At 35.9% G+C, this 18,907-nt stretch overlaps 2 long non-coding RNA genes across 3 annotated transcripts in view; one reads left to right on the forward strand and one right to left on the reverse strand.

Moving 5' to 3' along the window:
• Positions 1 to 18,907, reverse strand: part of LOC134808628 (uncharacterized) — a 100,030-nt gene that overhangs the window by 68,387 nt on the left and 12,736 nt on the right. The window lies entirely within an intron of this gene.
• LOC107969525 (uncharacterized) overlaps positions 1 to 18,907 on the forward strand; it is a 48,332-nt gene that overhangs the window by 28,498 nt on the left and 927 nt on the right. For both annotated transcript variants that reach the window (XR_010151995.1, XR_010151996.1), the window contains 2 exons: positions 10,527 to 10,656; positions 11,602 to 11,693. This is a non-coding gene — a long non-coding RNA (uncharacterized LOC107969525). The remainder of the gene's footprint in view (positions 1 to 10,526; positions 10,657 to 11,601; positions 11,694 to 18,907) is intronic.

The following is an 18,907-nucleotide window of genomic DNA, read 5'->3' on the forward strand; positions in this document are numbered from 1 at the left end:
CTTTTTTTGTTTTCCATTTGCTTGGTAGATCTTCCTCCATCCTTTTATTTTGAGCCTATGTGTGTCTCTGCACGTGAGATGGGTTTCCTGAATACAGCACACTGATGGATCTTGACTCTTTATCCAATTTGCCAGTCTGTGTCTTTTAATTGGAGAATTTAGTCCATTTACATTTAAGGTTAATATTATTATGTGTGAATTTGATCCTGTCATTATGATGTTAGCTGGTGATTTTGCTCATTAGTTGATGCAGTTTCTTCCTAGTCTCGATGGTCTTTACATTTTTTCATGATTTTGCAGCGGCTGGTACCGGTTGTTCCTTTCAATGTTTAGCGCTTCCTTCAGGAGCTCTTTTAGGGCAGGCCTGGTGGTAACAAAATCTCTCAGCATTTGCTTGTCTGTAAAGTATTTTATTTCTCCTTCACTTATGAAGCTTAGTTTGGCTGGATATGAAATTCTGGGTTGAAAATTCTTTTCTTTAAGAATGTTGATTATTGGCCCCCACTCTCTTCTGGCTTGTAGGGTTTCTGCCGAGAGATCCGCTGTTAGTCTGATGGGCTTCCCTTTGAGGGTAACCCGACCTTTCTCTCTGGCTGCCCTTAACATTTTTTCCTTCATTTCAACTTTGGTGAATCTGACAATTATGTGTCTTGGAGTTGCTCTTCTTGAGGAGTATCTTTGTGACGTTCTCTGTATTTCCTGAATCTGAACGTTGGCCTGCCTTGCTAGATTGGGGAAGTTCTCCTGGATAATATCCTGTAGAGTGTTTTCCAACTTGGTTCCATTCTCCCCATCACTTTCAGGTACACCAATCAGACGTAGATTTGGTCTTTTCACATAGTCCCATATTTCTTGGAGGCTTTGCTCATTTCTTTTTATTCTTTTTTCTCTAAACTTCCCTTCTCGCTTCATTTCATTCATTTCATCTTCCATTGCTGATACCCTTTCTTCCAGTTGATCGCATGGGCTCCTGAGGCTTCTGCATTCTTCACGTAGTTCTTGAGCCTTGGTTTTCAGCTCCATCAGCTCCTTTAAGCACTTCTCTGTATTGGTTATTCTAGTTATACATTCTTCTAAATTTTTTTCAAAGTTTTCAACTTCTTTGCCTTTGGTTTGAATGTCCTCCCGTAGCTCAGAGTAATTTGATCGTCTGAAGCCTTCTTCTCTCAGCTCATTAAAGTCATTCTCCATCCAGCTTTGTTCCGTTGCTGGTGAGGAACTGCGTTCCTTTGGAGGAGGAGAGGCGCTCTGCGTTTTAGAGTTTCCAGTTTTTCTGTTCTGTTTTTTCCCCATCTTTGTGGTTTTATCTACTTTTGGTCTTTGATGATGGTGATGTACAGATGGGTTTTCGGTGTGGATGGCCTTTCTGTTTGTTAGTTTTCCTTCTAACAGACAGCACCCTCAGCTGCAGGTCTGTTGGAATACCCTGCCGTGTGAGGTGTCAGTGTGCCCCTGCTGGGGGGTGCCTCCCAGTTAGGCTGCTCGGGGGTCAGGGGTCAGGGTTCAGGGACCCACTTGAGGAGGCAGTCTGCCTGTTCTCAGATCTCCAGCTGCGTGCTGGGAGAACCACTGCTGTCTTCAAAGCTGTCAGACAGGGACATTTAAGTCTGCAGAGGTTACTGCTGTCTTTTTGTTTGTCTGTGCCCTGCCCCCAGAGGTGGGGCCTACAGAGGCAGGCAGGCCTCCTTGAGCTGTGGTGGGCTCCACCCAGTTCGAGCTTCCGGGCTGCTTTGTTTACCTAATCAAGCCTGGGCAATGGCGGGCGCCCCTCCCCCAGCCTCGCTGCCGCCTTGCAGTTTGATCTCAGACTGCTGTGCTAGCAAGCAGCGAGACTCCGTGGGCGTAGTACCCTCCCAGCCAGGTGTGGGATATAGTCTCGTGGTGCGCCGTTTTTAAAGCCGGTCTGAAAAGCGCAATATTCGGGTGGGAGTGACCCGATTTTCCAGGTGCCGTCCATCACCCCTTTCTTTGACTCGGAAAGGGAACTCCCTGACCCCTTGCGCTTCCCGAGTGAGGCAATGCCTCACCCTGCTTCGGCTCGCGCACGGTGCGCGCACCCACTGACCTGCGCCCACTGTCTGGCACTCCCTAGTGAGATGAACCTGGTACCTCAGATGGAAATGCAGAAATCACCCGTCTTCTGCGTCGCTCACGCTGGGAGCTGTAGACCGGAGCTGTTCCTATTCGGCCATCTTGGCTCCTCCGAGACTTCCTTTCATATTGAGGCATTAATGACACCTTTTAACCTGGGAAGCAATATGACTGGAGTTGTACTTTGAGAAGATTAATCAGGTTTGGTTGCAGAATGAAAGAGAAGATGAAGTCAAGAGATTGGTTTAGAGGCTCTAGCAGAAGCTTAGTCATATTTCAAAATGATCAAATATCAAGAAAAACAATTCTGAGCTGCATAACTTGTATAAAGTAATTTTCAGTGATTTTTTTCATGGTTATGATAAAAGAACTGGATTAGGAGAAACTTTTACCCTGAATCAAGATTTAATTTGTCTTTGAGCTCATCTTAATGATATCGGAACATAGGGAGCAAACGATGGTGTGGCTGCCTCAGTGCTTGATTTTTAACGGTTTTGAAGAGAATAGTTACATTTCTTCTCCTAGTAAGAACTAATAAATACAGTAACAGAAATGAATACCCTATACTTTTGTACACTGGTCTATTTCTTCAAAACATTAAATACTATTGATAAGATATCACCTTTTATAATTTGTGTTCATTACCGTTCTCTTGTCATGAAATGCAAATGAAATGTAGTATATACTAACAGCTTTTACAGAAAGACTAATCCTAAGAGAATCATATTTTTAAATTTGAATTTATAATAATTATGTTGTACATTATGGTTTCGATATATGTATATGTTGTGGGATGAGACATGCTCTTAGTTTTTAATTTCATTTATTCATTTTGCAGTTTACATTATTGTCCCCTTTGAAGTAAAATTTAATAGGATGTTCTCAAATTTTATTGAGGGTTGACAGACGGCCCAGGAAAATGTTTCTTTTTATTTTTTCATCAAAATACAACTTGCATTTTGATTAACCTTTATATTCTAAAAAGGACTCTTTCAGAATGCAGTCAGAAAGGGCAAATAAGTATCTTTCATAGAAATGATAAAATTTCCTTCAACAGACAAAGAGATCGATGGGAAAGTCATGTTTTTGCATTTGTCACAGCTGCTGATAAACTAAGAACAAATCAAGTGAGACAAGGGAGGAACCATTTTACATATAATTCCTGATAAGATTATCTATTTCAGCCTCCCTCTCTTCCCTTCCTTTATGGAATTTTGCATTCTCTTACTGCCTTTAATGTTACCGTCCTATTGCTTATGTATTTTTACCATGCAATAACTCATATTTATTTTAAAGAACACTAGACTTGAAGTCAGTGGATCACAAGGAATGAGGGGGTTTGGATATGAGACCTAAATATAATGTAAAGCTTATTATGATCTTATGGTGGGTAGAGAGATGGAGCTTAAAAGGATCACAGGAAAGAAGTATTTGAACTACATCGCTGAAAGTAGCAAAAATATAAATCATTTATATATGGAAATTTGAGTAATACATTAAATACATGGTAAATTATTTGGGAAGGTTACATAGCTCACATTTTATTATACCTTCTCTATCCTATGCAGTTTAATACACACGATGGGCCCTCCAAGTTAAATAACCCAATGAAACGGGAACATGCTCTTTTGTATTGAAGTTAAATTTAGTGAAGGCCACCCACTTTCAATAACATTGAAGCACATATATTCTGTTGTTGCTGTCCATTAATATTTATTTTTCCCCGTACAATGAAGTATGAAGCTATCGAGATAGGTTTCATAAATGACCTATGAACTGTTATTTCAAAGCACACAAACTATGTAAATTGGGAGTATTAATTATATCCTTTACAAATAAATTCCTGTGTCCTTCATTATCAATTTAATGGAGTATTCTTTAGAGCTCAAAAGGAAAATAAATAATCATGGTGTTTAATATTGGAAATTCTAAACTTTATCTGAATAAAAGAGTGAAACCATAAATGCTAATATTTTTATCTTATTAAAAGCTAATTAAGAAATCCCTACTGGAAACTTTACATCTAAATGCCTGGTTCTTTGGAGAGACATATGAGTCAGGCTGAATTAAGAAATGAAGCATAATATTTATAGCCCTAAGAGCTATGCAATGGCTCTTAAATTTGTGATTAACAGAAAATATAGCAATTTTCTAAGGGGAAGAAATCATTCAAAACCAATTTTCAATTCCCTAAACATGTTATTTTTTAAAGACCCAGTGAGCCATGTTGAATATTCAAATTAATTAATAATTATCATAAAGTGTACTGCTACGATGCGTTCTGAGATACTTCAAAGAGGAGTTTTACCTTGCAGTTGGAATAAAATTTCCATTCATTTAACTCCTAGACGTGTAAACAACATTATTAAGTCAATTTATCAAATGAATAAATACTATCATGTGTGACAGCGTGGTTAATGGAGAAATTAAATATAAAGGGTAAAATTGTGCTTTAAACATGGAAACTGCATTCCCTTTGGACTGGTATAATTGTAGCCTGGTGGTCAAGAAATACAAATCTAGAAAGAGGATGACAGAGGCTTTAACTCCATTGCCCCCAGATTTTGACTTTTGGTTGTCTCAATTTATATAATTTTCTGTTGCCTATCACTTAACACATTGCTGTAGCTGTTATTGCTTTTGATAGTTTTGCCTTTTAGGCTTCACACTAGTTATAAGTGGATTGCACTTCACAATTACAGTGTTGAGGTGTTCTGGGGTTGTCTTCATTTTACCTATGAGTTTTATACCTTTGAATGTTTTCTTTTTTCATGTTAGTGTCTTTTTCTCTCAGAGTGAAGCATCTTCTTTAGTATTTCTTATATGACTAGTCAGGTGGTGGTGAATTATTATAACTTTTGTTTGGAAAACTTTTAACTATGTTTTCAGTTTAGAAATATATTTCTCAGTTTGAGGATTTCCATTTGACTTTTTAATTATTTCAATCTTTTCATTAAATATCTCTGATAAATTTCTGAATCACTTTTTTTTTGTATTATCTTGGAGATCACTGAGTTTCTTGAAAATTACTCTTTTGAATTATTGATCAGAGAGCTCATGTGTCACTGTCTCACTATGGTGGTCACTGGTTACTTGCCCTGTCCATTTGGGGAGGTCATGGCTCCCTGTTTGCTGTTGTTTCTTATGGATACATGCCTGTGTCTTTTCATTGTGGGATTATTCACTCTAGTCTGTGGATTGTTTGGGGGTTTTATTGGCTGTGTTTGCTTAGAGAATCTTCATAATTTACCTACTGAAATTCTTACATTTTTTCACCAGTGCCTTTGTTTCAGCACTAGATGATGTTTAAAGCCCAAGTTTGCCTCAGCTCCAGCAAGTGATCGGAGAGCACTGCTGGGTCAGAATGGGGGAGGTCCCCAAGGGGATATCCCATTTCAGTGGAAGGCCTTGCAAGGGATTCGTGCCCAGAGGACCATGGAACACACCTCCTGCAGAGTGTTGCTGCTGAACAACCACTCTGATTTGGTATCTCCTTTGGCTGAGTGACAGAGCAGAGTTTCCAGAACTGTGGGTGATGGTCGCACCTCCCTCTTTGTCTCTAGATCTGTCTGCTGTCAGGCACTCAGAATATGTCCATGGGTGGAGACATTGTCAGGTCTCCCTGCCAAAGAATCCAGAATGCTGAGGATGCTGCTTGTCATCATATCTCACTTTTTGCAGCATGGAAACCATGAGTTGCAGGAAGTTTTCTGCGTGCTTGCTGCCAGGCAGATTGGGGTGAGAGGTGTCATGGGCAGAAAAATAGGGTTCTCTGACTGTTTGCCTGCTGATTTTATTTCTCCATGACCTTGGGAATTAACTTATATTTGAGTTATGGGTTATTATTGGTGAGGATCTCAGTGCCGTACATTTGGCTTTGGTTTTCTGGGGTAGGGAACAGTGAAGCCAGCTTGTGTCCATGTCACCGCTTCAGAACTGGAAGTCTGTATTGTACTCTTTAAATAGACATATGATAAGAATATTTCATATATTTCATATCTATGTTTTCCCAATCTGACTCTAGTTTTGTATTAATATTGGTATTTACAACATAGTGACAACACTTATGTGTCTATCACAGTTCTAATTACTTTATACGATTTAATGCTTATAATATATGTTATAAGTAGTGATATTATCTCCATACTACTGATAAGAAAAATGAAGCATATGATATTTAACTGTCTACAGTTAAATTGTCTACAAATTGCCTACATAGCTAATAATTATGCAAGTTGGGATTTAATCCCAGGCTACATGTCTCCATAATATATATCCTTAATCACTGTGATGCTCAGGTTAATAAATGGTCCTGCTTCTTTATAGTCATCACTGTTTGACACATGGCTTAATCCAGCCTGACAATCACCCGCTGCAGTGGTTTCAAATCTATGATTTGAATATCCTATTAAAATAATGTGTAAAAGTAAACTTATTTCAGACAGCATTATTTAAATTACTAAACCTAATTTACTAATCACTAGTCTAAAATCATCTGTAAAATATTTTATTAACCTTTATAATAGCTATTTCCATTAGGATATGACAAGCATCTCTAATCCCATTATGTATATTGTGAACTAAAGAACAGAAAACTTGAGCTATTGTCTATATTTTTAGAGACCAGGTGTTAAAGGAGCATTTAGAAGCAAATATTCTAAGTGACATCTCCATGATTAGCTTGAAATCCTGCACTGTCTCCTGTACTTATCAAAAATGTTTCTAATACCCTAAGACTTTAGAACCTAGCATAGGATTTATTGATCTGCCTTTTCTAATTCTAGTCCTGCAATAATTTTCTCTTTAACCATATTCTTCTTTAGTCACTTGGCGTTGTTTCCTTTTTTGTTTCAGAGCCTTATAAAATTCCTTCCTTAGCAAAAAGACTTTTTTTTCAACCTACCTTAACTCCCAAGCAAAGCTTTCCTTTTCAAGGTTTATTGTTGTTTCCCTGAGGGACACTATCTTTGAAGACCTTTTCCTACTGCTTTGGTGTGTCTTTGAAGAAATCTTATATCTCAAACATTTTAAAGATCTACAGATTTTATATTTTGTTGGCAATGTATTATGTAATCCTCATACTGTATCTTAAATGGGAAAGATGCCAGCAGCACTGAACGTGCCAAAATAATACTGAAAGTTCCATTTTTCACATATCTCATTCTATTCTCTTTTTATTTTTTTCCTTACAGACACCTAAGGTAGAAGTGCAACAAGACTTATCAAATTTTTCCACAATTTTATCCAAAACCCAAGAAATATTTTCACGATGGATGTGTGCAATCACACAACCATATTTATTATAAGGATTTGTGTCTGGGCACAGTGGCTCATGCCTATAATCCCAGTACTTTGGGAGGTCAAGATGGACAAATCACTTGAGGTCATGAGTTTGAGACCAGCCTGGCCAACATGGTAAAACCCGTCTCTACTAAAAATACAAAAATTAGCCAGGCGTGGTGGTGCATGGCTCTAATCTCAGCTACACGGGAGGCTGAGGCAGGAGAATCGCTTGAACCCGGGAGGCAGAGATTGCAGTGAGCTGAGATTGTGCCACTGCACTCCAGCCTGGGGGACAGAGCAAGACCCCATCTCAAAAAAAAAAGAAAAAGAAAAATAAATATTTGTGTATTGATATGTTTATTCATTTATTCATTTGCAAACATTCTCCAGCACCTAACCTACTATTTATTAGGTTTTTTGATAACAGTTAGGTATGAAATCTATGGTACCTTCTTTAAATCCATCATCTATTAAGAAAGATACCTATGTAAAAAGTAATTGAAATAATGTGCAATATGTTTTGAGTATGCAAGTAAAGGTGCAGATATAAGGATCAATTATATTTAGAAATGCAGGAATGGCTCATAAAATATTTCAAAATAGTTCATAGTAAAACCAAGCCTTATCATAGACAGCTACCATAGCAGAGCCACAGAGATTAAAAATGAGTATGATACAGTTGAGAAGTTGCTAGTGAGTCAAAGGGTGGGATTAAGTTCAACAATGGAGCAAAGCACAAGACAAGAGCAGATCTTCAAGGGCTTTCTGTCTGATATAAAAATTTGGACTTTAACTGGAAACCTAAGCAGGAATGAGTCATGATTTTTCTGGAATCACAAAAAATTCGAACAATGGAGTATGTATTATCAAAGAATGCTTAGTATTTCACTTAGTCTAATAAAGTGATTAGTTCCAGTATCAGTATATCTAATTGAGTTTAAAATGACAAGCAACAGAGACCAGGTAAACTTGGAATGTCCAAAGGTTAATTGTCAAAATAATATAGATCTGTCTAGATTTAGAGTAAACAAATTAAGTGCACTAAACATAAGTGACCTTCTGAAAGATATTTTCTACAGGAGCCACCTGAATACAATAAAGAATTCATGGTCTTTAGAGTCAGAAAATCCTTGTTCTCATTCTGCCTGCATCAGTTAGTTGAGTATGACCATGGCAGATGACTTAGCTAATTGAGTCTTGGTCTGTTCATCTAATATTCTGAAGGAAAATAATTACACTATTGGTCTTCTTTTGTGGGTAAAATAATTGACATATGTGAAGCACTTGTACATTGGGTGCTTAATAAAATTTCACTTCATATTGTCTTCTTACAAAACTTGGATCATTTCCCTTTGTTTCACTGAGAGGATAGGAAAGGAAATATTACTACAGAGAAAAATTCCCTATAAATTTTTACTCATCCTAATAAAACCTTTCAATGATTCTCTATTGCATATACAGTGAGAACTGTTTCTGCTGCATTTCTTACATCATTGCTTCAATATAGACAATTATTACCCATTATTAAAGATGAAGCTCAGTTGTACCATAACCCAGGAAGTCATCCTTGATACCCAAGGCTGAAGAAAGCATTCTCTTATTCCCCCATAGCACCTTCTGTCTCTACCATATCCCCTCATTGTGCTCAAAAACGTCTGTTTATGTGTACTTATTCTGCACAATAAGCTCTGTGTAGCACAATAAGCTCTGTGCAGCAAGTAGCAGTCTTTATTCTGTTCCCCAGAGAATTCTAAGTATGCAGTACAAGGTCTATCATTATATAGGCTCCTTAAATACTCTTGAATAAAACAGTATCTTTAACTCTTTAAAAAGGTAGAAATTTATAAAGAACAAATAACAGATTTATATATTTTTCATTGATAACCAATATTACATATTTTCAAGATATAATTATTTTCATTCAGTTGTTTAAAGTTAATTTCCATGCTTTAAACTATGTTTGAAAGTCTATAAATGAAATTATTATTTCTCAGGACTTTTATGTCCAGCATTATGGCAGACAAGATAGCCTGAAAACTCATTCTAGTAAGAAACACCTAAAATACTAAAATGCGTGTATGTGCGCGCTCGCGCGCGCGCACACACACACACACACACCTATGCCTGTCTGGGAAAAAAGTAAGAAAATCCTAAGAAACTTGCCCATAAAAAAATATCTAAAACATGACTCCAGAGATGCATACATGCACTAAAGCTTACATCTGCTTTAAATAATTCTCATGATCTTCTGTGGCTTAAAGCTTTCATTTCAATGGGGTAGAAACAAAGTCTAGCTAAGGGTCCTCAACAGGATCCCTGCATGGGGTTAATAAGTCTGTCAGAAAGGGAATTAGAAAACAAGCAATCAAACAAACCCCAGGCACTTTAAAGATGGATAGCATGAAACCAGTTGCTAGAGTCTGAACGTTTGTGTTCCCTTAAAATTTATGTACTGAAACCTAATCTCAAATTCAGTGGTATTAAGAGGTGGGGTCTTTGGGAGGTAATTAAGTTATAAGGGGTCTACTCACAGGAATGGAATTAGTACCCTTATAAGAGAGGCTTTAAGGGGGTCTGTTTGCCCCTTACTCTATGTGAGGACACATAGAAGGAATCAGCTATGATAAACTGGCCCTCCCTAGATGCCAGATGTGCTAGCACATTGATCTTGGGCTTCCCAGCCTCTAGAACTGTGAATAAACAATTTATTTGATTTATAAATGACCCGGTCTATTTTGTTATAGTAGCCAAAACAGATGAAGACACCTACATCTCAAATATGGTTCTGGGGTGTAGAGGCAGAGGTAACTGTTTGGGAGAGTCAATCTTATTTTCAAGTAGATTTTTCAGAGAAATAAACATGACCAGGATTTATAAAAGCAAATATACAAAACTTCAGTGTTATTGAGTAAATTTGGGAAGTAGTTATGGTTGTTTATGTAGTGATTTGTAAGATGAAGGTAAGGCCACTTAGGCCTGTCTGAGAAGCCGTATAAGTAGATGTTTATTCTGGTTGCTGCATGAAGAATAGGTTAGAAGGGAACATGGGTAAAGATCACGATGACACCACTAATGAGGTTCTTTGTAAATACGGTTCTGTACAGTTTGAATAGCATTGAGTTTATGTGTTTTGTTTTATTTTGTTTTTTCAGAGACAGGGTCCTGCTTTGTTGCCCAGGCTAAAATGCAACGGCGCTATCATGATCATGGCTCACTGCAGCCTCAACCTCGTGGGTACAAAGTATCCTCCTGCCTCAGGCTCCTAAAGTTTTGGGATTACAGGTATGAGCCACTGTGCCCGGCTGTCATTTCTAATGAGAGTGGAAGAACTGAAAAGAGTGAAACACATCAGAGAAAAATCTTAGTGGCATAAATGATAGTATTTGTTCACAGATTAAATGCACACATAGGAAGGAAGAAATAAAACCAGGATAAGTCCCAAATTTCTGGGAAGACCAATAAATCAGGCTCATACCATTGTTATAAATCACGTTTGGGTCAGCTGGAGGCTGGGAGTATGGATGAGATCAAGATTTCAGTGGGAAGGAAGTATATACGAATTTGAAGCTGCTGAAAATCCCAGCAAAGTTTTTATTGTGAATTAATTATTATTTTGTGGTTTTAAATAATACTTCCTGTTATCTTCTAGGGAATATACCCTTTCTTGTTGCTATTTACTTGTTTTTTAAAATATTTTTTATTCATTGCTGTCCTATAAATTGCAGATTCCTTTGTTTTTTTTATTTTTAAGCTTCCTTGAAAATTACTGCTGTGATTTTTATTAGATTAGCACTTAATTAAAATATTGATTTGTGGAGATTTTCCATCTTTGCCATACTGATCCCTTTCATCATAAACATATCCTTTCCTTTACTTAGGTTTTATTTTATATCTTTTAGTTATTTCTCCATAAATGACTTGCACACGTTTTTACTAATTTATTCATAAGAAATTTATTATTTTCATTTCTCTTATGAATACAAGTGTTACACTTCCTGTCTTACCTATCTGGTTATTGCTTTGGTTAGAAATATTAGCTATGTGTTTATCTTTTATTCACTAAACATTCTAAATTATCTTACTGTTCTAATACTGTAGTACTCAGTAAGTTATTTTGGGTTTTTCAATTTTTCCATATGGGCTATCATATAATTAAATAATATCAGTTTCATTTCTACCTTCTGGTCTTTATCTCTGGTGACTTTGTGGTTATGTGTAACTTTACAGATGGTATTGCCTGGAAGACAGGATTCTGAAACCAGCACCAACTTTCCTTCTGCCTTCTCCTTGGTCAGTGTGGACAGACAATCGCTGATGAGGTAAGATCAGGGTGTTTTCCCTCCACCACAATGGCAAGCCTGTACCCAACCTGAACGTGTAGATGTATTTAATTCATTAGGCAGAACTCAAAGTTACCTCAACCTGGCCGACCAATCACTCTCTGACCTTGTTTGTAACCCGAGTGAAAGCTCTTGACCAGAAATGAAGAAATGGAGTCACATTCATACCCAACCCTCTCTTGATATAACAGGAGTAGTGAATCCAGGCTTGAGAGAGATGGTAGATATCCAGGAAGTTACATGAACAGTTCCAAAGCAAAAGCGCTGGCAAATACATGGACATAGGATGAAAGAGAGAGTTAAACATAATGATATTGAACCAAGTATAAGTTGATAAGAAAAACAAAACTGGTGTACAGAAATGGAAGAAAGGGAACTACAGGTGATTAGATCAAAGCCATATCATAAAATATATGCTAGATTAGGCTGCATTAGAAAGTGAAGAACAACAATTTCATTTAATTCACAATAACAAACATGTTTTATTTATATTTGTGTTGAAAGCCACCTCAAGTTAGTTTTATAAGCAGATTGTTATATATAATGACACTATTAGCGTAATATTACTAAACAATAGAGTCTCTACAGTGTTTTGTTTTGTTTTGTTTTTTTGTCTGAACCTGAATTTGACATGTTTTACTGCCCCTTAAAAGGTCCATGAGATGTTACAGAAATTGTAGAAGCGGTATATAGTATCTTCTCTTTAGATAGTAAACATAAACCACCAGCTCACAGGGTCAACGAAATCAGGATCCATAGTACTTATACATCAGGCAAGATTAATCAATCTCTGCTCAGCTTCAAGTTACTAAAACACAGCTTGAAGATTAAGCGTAAGGAACACAAGATACTGCATGAGAAAAGGCTGGCTCAAATTAGAATGGATGTTTAGCCTTGTGAAATTTCCATGGACCAGGTGACAAGTGTGATAATTATTATACATATGACTTATTTCTTAATAATCCAGTGGCATTTATTACATGAACAGTGTTTGCCATCACCACTCTATTTCCAAAACATTTTGGTCACCCCAAAAGAAAAGCGCTTACGGATTAAGTATTTAATCCCATTTCCCTCTCCTTGGCCCTGGCAGCTCCCTATCTACTTTCCATATGGACTTTATACTTTCTGCTAGATCTTTTGTATCTGGCTTCTTTCACTTAGCGTACCAACTTAAAGTTTTATCCACCTTGTAGAGTGTATCTGTATGTTAATCATTTTTATGTCTGACTAGTATTTTATCATATACATATACCATATTTTGTTTATTCATTTGCTTGATGAGCATTTGGGATGTTTTCACATTTTAGATCTTGGGAATAGTGTTGCTATGAACAATTGTGTGCAAATATTTGTTTGATTACCACTTTTCAATTATTTGGGGTTTATGCCTAGGCATGGTATTGCTGGGTCAGGAAATCAGAAAGTGAATCTTTCAATGTGGTTCTTCTTTTTCAGTGTTATTTTGGCTATTTGTAGGCCTTCACATTTCAATGTGAATTTTAGGATGGCTTTTCCATTTCTGCAAAATGGCTACTGGAATTTTCATATGCATAGCATTCATTGACTTTATACATCATTTTGGGTAGTATTGGCATCTTAACAATTACGTCTTCCAATTTGTGAACATGGTAGTCTTTCTGTTTATTCAGACCTTTAATTCTTTTCAATTAGTAAACTAACGTTTCATCTGCTTGGTTAAATTAACTCCTGTGTAATTTAGTTTTTGATTTTATTGAAAATGGAATTGTTTTCTTAATTTCTATTTTGGATTGCTGGTGCATAGAAACACAACTGATTTTTTGTGTATGTTTATCCTGTACCCTTCATATTTGCTGAACTTACTTATAAGCTCTAGTAGAGTTTTCTTTTGTGAATTCCTTGGGATTTTCTAAATATAGAATTACATCATCTTCGAGTAATAACAATTTCACGTCATTTCCAAATTAATGCCATTTATTTCTTTTCTTGAATAATTACTCTGGGTTGAACTTCTACCATAATTTTGAATAGCAGTGATGAAAACAGGCATCTTTGTCTTTTTCTTGCCTTAGGGGAACAGGAAATATACACTACATTAATTTATTTTCTTATTTTGAACCAACTCTGCATCCTTGAGAGAAAGCCCGCTTGGCCAGGGTGCAAAATAATTTTAGTATGCATTCAGGTTTGATTTGCTAAGATTTTATTGAGGATTTTTGCATCTATGTTCATAAGATTTACAAAGGATATTAGTCTGTAACTTTTTTCTTTGCTGTCTTTATCTGGCTTTGGTATCATGGTAATGCCAGCCTAATAGAAAGAGTCAGGAGTATTCCCTCCTATTATATTTTGTCTTTTTTTTTTTTTTTTGAAAGAGTTTGGGGAAAATTGGTGTTAATTTTTTTTAATGTTTGGTAAAATTAACCAGGAACCATCTCATCCTGGAATTTTGTTGTTATTTTGGGGAGGTTTTTGATTATTTATTCAATCTTTTTACTTGTTACAGATCTGTTGAGATTCTCTACTCATTTTTGAGTCGATGTAGGTAATTTGTGTGTTTCTATACATTTATCTATTTCACCTGTTACCTAATTTGTTGGCATACAATTGTTTATAGTATTCTATTATAATCCTTTTTACTTTGGTAAGGCTGGTAGTAATGTTCCCAATTTTATTTGTCAATAACAATGACTTTCTTTGTATCTTATAACTTTTTGTCTGACAGTCTATTTTGTCTGATATTAGTGTTGCTATTCAAGCTCCCTTTTGTTACTATGTACATGCAATATATTTTTCCATAATTTCACTTTCAAACTATTTGTGTCTTTGAATCTGAAATAAGTCTTTTACAGACAGCATATAGTTGGAATATATATTTTTGTTCTATGCTGCCGATTTGTGTCTTTTAACTGAATAGTCAAATCCATTTACATCTAAAATAACTTCTAATAAATAATACATTTCTGCAGTTTTACTGTTTGTTTTCTGTATGTTTTATGCCTAATGTCCCTCATTTCTTTCATTCCTTCATCTTTAATTGATTTTTAGTATACCATTTTGATTTCCTTTTGGTTTTCTATTCTGTATATTTATTAGATATTTTGTTAGGAACTACCATGGAAATTACTAAACATTTTATTATTAATATCTTACATGTATAACAATCTAATTTGAATTGATACGAACTGAGCCTCAACAGCATACAAAAAGTCTACTCTTGTAGAGATCCAGTCCACCACTATGTTGTTACTCTCACAAATTATACCTTTATACATTTCATGCCCATTAACATGGATTTATAATTTTTTATGTGTTTGTCTTATACATCATATAAGAAACAAGAAGACTAGTTAAAAGCAAAAAAAAATCATGCTGGCTTTGTATTTAGCTTTGCAGTTTTCTTTATTAGAATTATTAATATTTAATATAACAACTTTTACTGTCTATAATCAATTCTACTATATGATATTGTCTACATTTTTCTTTCATTTTCAATAATAGTTTTGATGAAGATCTTATTCTTTGTTGATAGTTTTCTTTTTTTTTCTTTCACCGCTTTGAACAAGTCATCCTACTTCATCATGGCCTCCATAATTTCTGATGGGCAACTGGTCCTTGATATTATTGAAGGTCATTTGTATATGATGAGTACTTCTTTCTTGCTGCTTTCAAGATTTTCTCATTGTCTGAATTTAAATAATTTGATTATAATGTGTCTCAGTGTAGGTCTCTGTTTTTATCCCTCTTGAATTTGATTGAGTTTTTTGAATGTGTAGATTCATATCTTTATGAAATTTGGAGCGTTTTCAGCCATTATTATTTTCAAATATTCCTTCTGTTCCTTTCTTTCTTTCTTCTCCTGCTGGGACTCCATGTATATATATATATATTAGTATACTTGATGGTGTTCCATAGGCTTCTTAGGCTCTGTTAATTTTTCTTTATCTTTTACATTTTTCTTTCTGCTCCTCAGACTAAATAACTTCAATTAACTAATCTTCAAGTGACCCTTTCTTTTGCCTGCTCAAATGTGCAGTTGAAAATCTTTAGTGAGTTATTTAGTTTTTCGGTTATTATACTTCTCAGATCCAGAATTTCTATCTGGTTTCTTTTTAAAATTCCCGTCTCTATTGGTATTCTCTATTTGATTATTCATTTTTCTCCAGGTTTCCTTAGCCCTTTGTCCATAGTGTCCATTACCTCTTTGAGTATATATTACGCAGTTAACTTAAAGCTTTTGCCTAGTAAGCCCAATATCTGTGCTCCCTATGAAACAGTCTGTTAATTTCTTCCATAAATAGGCTATATCCTCTTGTTTCTTTGTATGCTAATTTTTGATAGGAAACTGGACATTTTGAATACTATAATGTGGGAATTGAAATTCAGATTTTTCTCTTCCTAAAGGTTTTTTTTTTTTTCGGTTGTTACTGTTTGTTTGTTTGTTCCTTACTGTGGGCTGTAGCTATTTGTTTAGTAACTTTTAGAAACAATTTTTATAATATCCATATTCTTTATTATTTGTAGTCTCTGCAGTCTCTGTATCCCAGCTAATGTTCAGTTAGCGTTTTCACATAAATTTCCTTAAATGGAAAAAAGGAGGAGAAAAAAGAGAGAGAAGGAGGAGAAAGACAAGGAGGAGGAAAAAGAGGAGAAAAGAAAAAAGTCATAAAGGCCAAGAAAAAATTCCCAGCCTTTGCAAATTTGCCTTTGAATTTCAATAGTTTGTTTTGGGGGCACTCTACTAATGCTTAGGCCATTGACAATTTTGTGTTCATCTTCATATTCTCCTTGCACTAACCTAGAGATAGACCAGAGGTTAAAACTTAGGGTCTTCTTAGTTCTTATCTCGGCATATGTTCCCCTTTCTAAACTCCTCTGTATACATAGGTACTCCTAAACTCCTCTGTATACATAGGTACTCCTAAACTCCTCTGTATACATAGGTACTTCTAAACTCCTCTGTATACATAGGTACTTCTAAACTCCTCTGTATACATAGGTACTTCTAAACTCCTCTGTATACATAAGTACTTCTAAACTCCTCTGTATACATAGGTACTCCTAAACTCCTCTGTATACATAGGTACTCCTAAACTCCTCTGTATACATAGGTACTCCTAAACTCCTCTGTATACATAGGTACTTCTAAACTCCTCTGTATACATAGGTACTCCTAAACTCCTCTGTATACATAAGTACTTCTAAACTCCTCTGTATACATAGGTACTTCTAAACTCCTCTCTATACATAGGTACTTCTAAATACCCCAATTTCTCAAAGAGACTCTCTCCCCAGATTTTCCTCCCAGATTTTCAGTGAATCTATTGTTTGCCTCAACCAAAATATTTTGCCCCATAAATCTATGGGTTATTCATTGACCTTACAATGTTTTCAAGGAATGTTCACTGTTTTTTTTATCCTGAGTAAATTTCTAATTAGGGGAAATAAAGGCAAGTGCCCTACATGAGTTCTACAGGTAGCCCCCAGAGAAATTCGAGCACATGCAATTCTTTGGGAACAAGGTCTGTACTGCTTCCTCTGCAATGAGGAACCAGGGTCTCACACTGGGAATGTGTTCCACAACACACAGCCACAACACCGGGGAGTTTGGGGTAAAGAGCCAGTAAAAATGCTGTGAAGGTCTTGCACCTTTTTCAAGGTGCTTTTTCATAGTCCAGTATTTGCTTAATTTCTATAAACCTTTGACTATTTTCCAGAGTTTGGACAAAGTTGATTCTGACAATTTTCCCTAAATTATTTGATGTTTTTGTGAGGGGATGTACCTTTGAAGATACCCACTCTGCTGTTCTCACTAATCACTGGCTCATAGACTTTTAAGTTCAGAGTTGAAATACTGAGTCAATATAGTGCCTTGTATTATTTTAAATAATACGTAGGTATTAACAAAATGACTTAATGGATACCAAGTCTGTTCTGATACATCAATAAAGTAGATGCCACATTATTTGAAAGGCCCTTTGCCAAAGTGGTTGGTTATACTATATACAAAATTTAAATGACTAGATAGAGAAAGCTTTCTATTAGTCTTTGTGAAGATGCGGCATGCCTCCTGCAGAGAAGTTTTCATGCATCATCACAAATGAGCATAAAAACATCCTAAGATTCAGGCAACATATTCTAAAAGCAAGAGGGCTGTGTTCAAAACATGCAGAGGACCAGGAGTGTTCAAACAGCAATTATCAACAAGATACTGTCAGATGAACAAAGAAATTGGTGAAGAATAATCCCTAATCCCACCTCTAGTTTGCTCTTCCCCCAATATACCCAGCTATTGAGGACCCAAGGGATACTTTACATAAGTAATTATAATGTCTATTCTTCATAACTAAACTAATTGGCAGTAGTGTAAACTGAGGCTCAGAAAGACTAAGTAACTTGTCAGCAAGATGCAGATATTTAATGTAAGCATAGGTCAGATGACTGTAAAGAAGTTATTCTTCTTTTCAACTACACTTCCAGGGACCTTTACATTTTATAAGTGTATTCTTTCATCTTAACTAAACAACTTGGAAGAATAGCTCTGGTATCTTCTTGCACCTGGTGCTATCAAGCCAATTGCACGCATTCAGAAGGCTATATCGCTCTGCTCCTGACTAATGGTCACTGTGGAAACTAACTATACTGTGATTCACACAGTTTGGCTTCATCCAAGCCCAGTGCCAGCAGGTCAGCTTCACTCTGTTAACTCCCGTGTGGTGAAGGTCATTACAGAACTCCGCCTTGGCTAAGCTTATGCACAGCTGATCATGGATGATGCTGCATAGTTGTTCTACAGTCATCACTCACTGACAGATCTTCTAAGTTAGTGCCTTCAGTTCAGAATTTCTATTGCCACTGGAAATTTCCAATGATTCATGAAGACCACGTTTTTTTCTGAATTTCAGAAATGGTATCATTTTTCACTTACCTCTCATTGTTGGGATTAGTAAGGAATGAACTCACAGAAATACTTCAGAAACTTTCGGATGACTTTGACCGTTGTAACAACTAAGTACAAAAGAAATATAGAAGTACAAATAAAGAATTTTCAATATTTATATATTTATCAGTCATTTAAATTTTAAGTTCCTCTTATTTATCAGGCCATATATGTCATATATTTTTGAATTATTCAATCCTATTTTTAAATAGCTTACTATTTGAACTATTAAGGTAGTGCTCCTCACTCATGTAATACAATATCTAGTATT

This window comes from Pan troglodytes, chromosome 17 (genome assembly GCF_028858775.2).
Source record: "Pan troglodytes isolate AG18354 chromosome 17, NHGRI_mPanTro3-v2.0_pri, whole genome shotgun sequence".
NCBI lineage: Eukaryota > Metazoa > Chordata > Mammalia > Primates > Hominidae > Pan > Pan troglodytes.